This window comes from Oryx dammah, unplaced genomic scaffold (assembly GCF_014754425.2).
Source record: "Oryx dammah isolate SB20612 unplaced genomic scaffold, SCBI_Odam_1.1 HiC_scaffold_15, whole genome shotgun sequence".
In the NCBI taxonomy this organism is placed as follows: domain Eukaryota; kingdom Metazoa; phylum Chordata; class Mammalia; order Artiodactyla; family Bovidae; genus Oryx; species Oryx dammah.
In genome coordinates this window covers 27,041,829-27,049,306 of record NW_024070199.1, presented here as the reverse complement: position 1 = coordinate 27,049,306, position 7,478 = coordinate 27,041,829, and positions in this window count along the sequence as shown.

Here is a 7,478-nt window from a genome sequence, read left to right as displayed (position 1 = left end):
TGTTGTTCAGTCACTAAGGTGTGTCCGACTCTTTGAGATCTCAAGGACTATAGCCCACCAGGCTCCTCTGTCCATGGGATTTCCCAGGCAAGAATACTGGCATGGGTTGCCTTATCTCCTCTAAGGGATCGTCCTGACCCAAGGATCGAACCCCACATCTCCTACACTGACAGGTGGATTCTTTACCACTCAGCCACCAGGGAAGCCCAAGAATATTCATATGTGTGTTAAAATAAATACACAGTGTCTTACAGGAGAGCTCAATGAATGTTTTGGGAGAAGAGCAGGTGAAGATTCTGTTTCATGCACTGTTTTAATCTCAGTTGTATGTGCAACAGATACTGAGAATATAATAGTACCCACCTCAGGGCCGGAGTCAGAGCAGATCTATACCTACACAGGAAACAGGAAGTTGTGAGATTGGGATTGACACATATATACTATTGATACTATGTATCAAATGGATAACTGATGAGAACCTACTGTCTAGCACAGGGAACTCTACTTAGTGCTCTGTGGTGACCCGAATGGGAAGGAAATTCAAAAGGGAGGGGATGCATGTACATGTATGATTGATTGATCTTGCTGTACAGTAGAAATGAACACATCGTACTCCAATAAAAATTAATTAAAAAAAGAAAGAAAACAGGAAGTTGCTATACCACAGTCATGTTCTCCAACGCAGGTGGGACATCACCCTCAGCTCATCAGCTTGAGCTCTGTTGTTCAATCGCCAAGTCGTGTCTGACTCTCTCTGACATGAACTGCAGCACCCCAGGCTTCCCTGTCCTTCACTATCTCCCTGAGCTTGCTCAAGCTCATGTCCATTGGGTCAGTGATGCCAGCTGACCATCTCATCCTCTCGTCCCCTTCTCCATTTGCCCTCAGTCTTTCCCAGCATCAGGGTCTTTTCTAATGAGTCAACTCTCCTCATCCTGTGGCCAAAGTATTGGAGCTTCAGCTTCAGCATCAGTCTTTCCAATGAATATTCAGAGTTGATTTCCTTTAGGATTGACTGGTTTGATCTCCTTGAAGTCCAAGGCCTGGGGATGTGTAAATCCCAGCTAATAATGACCACTTTAACTAAGACTCATAGCCCAGAAAGCTTCGGTGGGCAGTTCCCTGACTCTGCAGCAGCTCCCTTGGTCATCTTAAATGTTTGTAAAAATCTTGCCCTAAAGACAGAGACTGTGAGGGAAGAAATTAGATAATTGAAATAGTGCACATTTGGGGGTTTTTCTCTGTGGATTGTTAACAGAGTCAGTCAAACCCATGTTTATGGAATGCCCACAGGGCACATAGCAGGATACTTCACCCCTCATTGAAAATCCATTAGGACAATTAGTAGACCATGCATGCTTAGAAACTTTTTTCCACAAAAAAATTTGCTTTAGTTGCTGGGGTAGCAGGAACTAATTTGAGATGTAAAACTAACAACCCCCCTTTGCACTAGGAAGGGTTTATGTAAACTGTCACATATATGTGAATTTATTTGTACCTGTGTCTGTGTTTATGGACTTAAAAGCTAGAACGTAATAGGATATTGATATAAGGAGGAAATAATGTTAAAAGTTAGTGAATCATATTCTACTAATGCTCCAAGGTTAAATGTTTACCTGGGAGGTTATGCCCTGGTTATAGGCCATTAATGACCATCAATAAATAAAATTGTGTTCACATCTACACTTATGGAATGTCATATTGTCTTGACTCTCACACAAAAATAAGGCTCAAAGAAAACCCACTTTGGGGCTTCCTTGGTGGTCTGTCTAGTGGTTGAGAATCCACCTCCCAATTCAGAGGGCACAGGTTCGATCCCTGGTCTGGGAAGATCCCATGTGCCTCAGAGCAACTAAGCCCGGAAACCACAACTACTAAGCCCGAGTGTTGCAGCTACTAGAGCCCACATGCCCTAAAGCTCATGGTCCCCAACAATAGAAGCCACCACAAAGAGAAGCCTGTGCACGTAAACTAGAGAGTAGCCCCTGCTTGCTACAACTAGAGAAAGTCTGCGCAACAAGGAAAACCCAGCACAGCCAAAAATCAATCATCAATCTTCTTTCAAAAATCCACTTTTTCTGAGATACTGTTAATCAGTGTAAATGGCTAGACTCACTCAAACCAACATTTTACCTGCCCCGCGAACAGGCGGCAGTGGGAGCAACTGAGGGACTCTGGAGAGGCTCCTCTTTGGCATGTCCCACAGGCACTATCTGCTGGGCCCCAGTAGCTGTTACCCAAGCCGGTGGGGGTTCTTCTGTCCTTACTCTTCTCTGGCCAAGGATCAGGCCAATGAAAACTGTGAGCACGGGTCAGGTGAAGTGAAGTGAAGTGAATTAGCTCAGTCGTGTCCGACTCCTTGCGACCCCGTGGACTGTAGCCTACCAGGCTCCTCCTTAGCAGATTTTCCGGCAGGCTATGAAGGGGATCCCTTGGCACATTTTTCCCACTGCTTTTTCCTCCTGTCCTTTAGCTCTCTTCTGGGACTCCAGCCCAGCCAAAACCCAGGATGCCTGGCTTCAGGACCTAACGAAGCTCAGGCTCTGATGTCTTATTGCAAAAATTCAGTGAGAGACAAAGCGATAAGTAAGAGGTGGATGTGTTAGGATTCACAGAGAAGCACACTCTTCTGGGTGTGGGCCATAGCCGAAGGCAAGGGCTTGGGCCAAGGAATGTGGCCTGGCTAGGTTTTGCTAGTGGGGTGAATTCATATGCTGATGAGGGGGAGGATCATCCCAACTACTGGGGAACCACCCATTCCTCTGTCTTTTGACATTGCCTTAGAGCTGTCCTGCCACCTCGGGGTGTGTCTTTTGGTTTAAATTGGGGATTAAGGTTCACTTGAATTTGACTTGTTACCTTGGACCCAGTTGATTTTAATTGGTTTACATTATGCCCCTCTGCTCTGCCATTCTGTCAAAGGTTGTGCCCTGCCCGCTTCCCTCCTGTTTCGTGCTCTTTCCCTGAGCCCCATCCGGCCCACAATGTTGCCTCTACAGTCTTCTGGAGGGACAACCAGAAAATAGCTGGCCCTTGGGAAGGAAACACTGTATAATATCCAACCCCTCTAGATATTCAGCCCTTCATCTTCCATGATTCCTACAACATGTGCAATACCAGCATCTCCCAGTGAACCCTCTAGGGCGGGCGCCAGGCACACAATGCCTGCTAGAAGACCATCTGTTGGCCTCCCTTCAAAGGCAATTGTGTTTCCAGGGATAATGTTTGCCACTTTGGGAGTTAGCCCTGCAGGCCGTTTGGGCCCAAACCCTTACCACCCTTCTTCTTAAGTTAGAAACATACCCCTGGATCAAATCTCCACTCCGCTTTTATGGAACATTTAGTCTGTTGCCTCTAAACAAATTTGTTCTTAAGTCAATTACTAACTCCTACAATCAGGACCCTGCCCCCTTGTAGGCAACGTTGCTCCATCCAGCCTATTATTAAAATACCTTAATGTCCCTCACAGGGCCAGATAACCCACTCCTTTGTCACTACTTCTGTTATTACCTAAAGTGGGTCTATGAAGGGCCTCCCTGGTGGCGCAGAGGTTAAAGCGTCTGCCTGCAATGTGGGAGACCTGGGTTCGATCCCTGGGTTGGGAAGATCCCCTGGAGAAGGAAATGGCAACCCACTCCAGTATGCTTGCCTGGAGAATCCCATGGACGGAGGAGCTTGGTGGGCTACAGTCCACAGGTCGACTTTAACTTTTCATGACAATGAAATGCTTACCAGGAGAGCCACCCTAACCTGCTCTTAAGGAGGGCTGGGGGAAGAAATCAGTGATTTACAATCCCTTAGAGTAAGAGGACAAGGCTTATGACTGTTTCACTGTTTCCCAGTCTCAGGGCACAGGCTTGGATTGCTTTACGTCACGATATCTATTCCCATCTACGGTAAACAAACTGGCAATGAGTTAAAATTACAACCCCTTAATCCTACCCAGCACTGGTCACGCTGAAGACCTTGGGGATGCCCAACTTCACTCCGGAGGTCCCAGGAGTCAACCTGCCTTGACCTGTCTAAGGATCTGGTCCTCGAAAGGTTGTCACACCTTAACCTGCTTGGGGATCCGCCAGTCCAGGGGTCCCAGGAGGTCATCACGCCTTGGCCTGCCAGGGGATTCGATCTCTAGGAGGCTGTCACGCTTCAGCCTGCCTGGGGAGCTGCACCCTGACCCCGGGACACCTGGCTCTCAGGTTGCAACAGTACTGGGTAGGATAATCTTCAGAAAGACTCACCCGTAAGGAAGTCCACCCATGAAATTTGAAGGAGGCCAAGGCCCAGGAGAGGGAGAGAAGGAAAGAGACAAGGCATGCCCAGATGCTGGCCGCCCTCCAGGGAAGCCCTATGGCAAACCCCGAGTCCTTGAAGGACAAGGCACGAGACAAATGCCTAATCTATAGACAGGCGGAGCATTGGGACAAAGAATGTTCAAACCAAGTCTCCTAAAATTGCTTGCTACAAATGCCATCAACTGGGACATTGGGCAGCACTCTGCCCTCGGGACCCAAGAGCCTCAAGGTCAAGCGCCAAGCCTTCCCTCAGGAGTTCAACAGGACTGAAGCACCCTGCTCCAGCCAGCCTGCCTGTCACAGATAACCATCACAGGGCTGGAGCCAAGGGTGCAAATGGATGTGGCAGGTAGGTCCAAGAATTTCTTGGTTGACACAGGGGCTACCTACTCTGTCTTGATCTCCTACTCCTGAGCCTTCTCCTCCCAAACCTGTACCATTTTGGGTGCTACAGGAAAAGCAACTACTAAAAGATTCACTCGAGCACTTCTTTGTTGCTGGGATGGATAATATTTTCCCACCAGTTTCTGGTGGTCCCTGAGTGTCCTACTCCCTTATTGGGAAGAGATATACTCACTAAACTGGGGACCACCCTTGTGATGGGCAGTTTTTCAGCCCCTAGAGCTCTACAGCTCCTGGTTACTACTGAAGAAACTGTTATGCCCAAGTCGCAAAATCTCCCAATGACCACCAGGGAGCCGATATCCAATGCAAAAGCAAGAGAGTTTTTATTACCAAGCCCGAGCTGGGGCTCCCACCGTTACCGACGCAGCGGCTATAGGGAGGAGCCCCAGGTTTTGTTACATTGCTTATGTAGGGAGTGTTCATGAAAAAAAGAATTTCTAGGTAGGGGGACGTCTGATTGGTCACTTTCTTTCGAAGGGTTGTGTGTTGGTTTCTGATTGGTCCCTATTGCCTAGGTAGACCACAAGTTCCTGAACGTTGTCAGGAGATTCTGGTCTGGGGTCCGATTGGCTCGTGGGTGGTGGGGTGAGGTCAGGGGATTTCCTAAGGCTCTTTTCCCGGAACCTTACAAAATGGAGTTTTTCTGTTAACAAAATGGAGTACCTTAGGTTCTTCAGAAACCATTACACCTTCTCCAATAGAGAGGGACCAAAAACTATGGGAGGACAAAATTTACCCCCAGGTATGGGACCAGGGAATTCTGAAATGAGCCCACCAGGCTGAACCGGTCATCATTGTCCGAGATCCCACTAGGTTTCCTAACCGGAAACAATATCCTCTCAAAAAGAGAGGCTTGGGAGGGACTACAGCCTTTAATAAATAAATTCCTTGCTTGTGGGCTATTGGTCCCCACCAATTCACCATGTAACACCCTAATCCTCTCAGTAAAGAGAAAGGATGGAGCCTGGAGAATGGTTCAAGACCTCTGGATCATAAATGAAGCTGTAGTCCCCTCCATCCCACAGTGCCCAATCCCTATGTAATCTCGGGAGAAATCCCACCCAGTGCCAAGTGGTTTACAGTCTTGGATCTCAAAGATGCATTTTTTGCATACCAGTGGCTAAAGAATCCCAATATCTTTTTGCCTTTGAGTGGGAGGCCCCAGGAGAAAAACCCCAACAGATGACTTGGACAGTATTACCTCAGGGGTTCAGAGATAGCCCCCACCTGTTTGGACAGGCCCTCAGCTGGGATCTCCTAGATCTGGACCTGGGACCTAATGGGAAAATATTACAATACGTAGATGACCTACTAATCTGCTCTCCTGATGAGAAAAATGCCCAACAACATGGAATTCAGGTTGTAAACTTCTTGGCAGAAAGGGGATATAAAGTCTCCCGTGCTAAGGCACAGATGGTCGAGACAAAGGTCACTTACCTGGGAGTTCAGACTACACACGGGTCCAGGAGGCTGTCCTCTGATCAGGTACAAAGAATCCTCCAGTTGCCCTCTCCCATGACTCGGAAATAATTGCGAGCCTTCCTGGGGCTAACTGGGTATTGTAGAATTTGGATACCCAACTATGGTCTAATTTCCCAGCCCTTATATGAAAGCTTAAAGGGACAGGATGATTCAATCCCACTAATGTGGGGAACTCCTCAAAAGGCAGAAAGTGAAAGTGAAGTCGCTCAGTCATGTCCAACTCTTTGTGACCCGTGGACTCTAGCCCACCAAGCTCCTCCGTCCATGGGATTCTCCAGGCAAGAATACTGGAGTGGGTTGCCATTTCCTTCTCCAGGGGATCTTCCCGACCCAGGGATCGAACCCAGGTCTCCCACATTGCAGGCAGACGCTTTACCCTCTGCACCACCAGTGAAGCCCTTAAATACAAGAATCCAAGCACTAACATCAAAGATTTCAAGGGAGGAAAGGAAGCCAGGAGGGAAGAAGAAGGGGGAGGAGGCGGGAAAGGGGTGTGAAAGGGGTGGCCTTACAGACGGCTGCTGCCACCTACAGATGCCCAGGCGTTATGGGACTTTTCCCTGGGCCTCCAGAGAAGGGAGGACTGGAACTCGGCCCTACCAGAAATCAGACCAGACCAGAACCAGAATTCGAGTTCTCTGCCAAGAGGAGGTGATCAGTCTCCAATCCTCAGCTCAGGCTGAGGGCCCTTCGACCAGATTCCTGTGTCCAGGACTGGGGGACTAGAAAAACAGGGAAGGATAGGAAGGGTTAAGGAGAGGAAAGAGAGAAGAAAAGGGAGAGAGGTCAATAAAGTCTCTTGTTCCATACCGGTCGGGGCACTGTGGCCAGTTGTCTGCGTCAGGAGGAGACCAGGGACAAAAGGGTCCCAGTTGCGGCCGCCGGGTCTGGTCCATTGGCAGGCGAGCTGGCCCCTGAGTACAGAGGCTACACTAAAGCAGGCCTTAACCCAGGCACCTGCCTTGAGGCTGCCAGACCCAGAAAAGGCATTACAACTCTATGTCCATGAAAGAGAGGGAATAGCCTTGGCAGTGTTAACTCAGAGGTTGGGATGTGAGCCCCAGCCTAAAGCTTACTTATCCAAGAGGCTTGATCCAACCACCTGAGGCTGGCCCCCCTGCCTTGGAAATCTTGCAGCTATTGCAATCATGATAGAAGATGCTTTAAAACTCTCCTTTGGGGGCAAACTAACTATTTTTACCAGCCACCAAGTGAAACAACTCCTAAATGGGAGAGGCCATTTATGGATGTCTGATCAAAGAATCCTCAGATATCAAGTAGTACTGGTGGAAAATC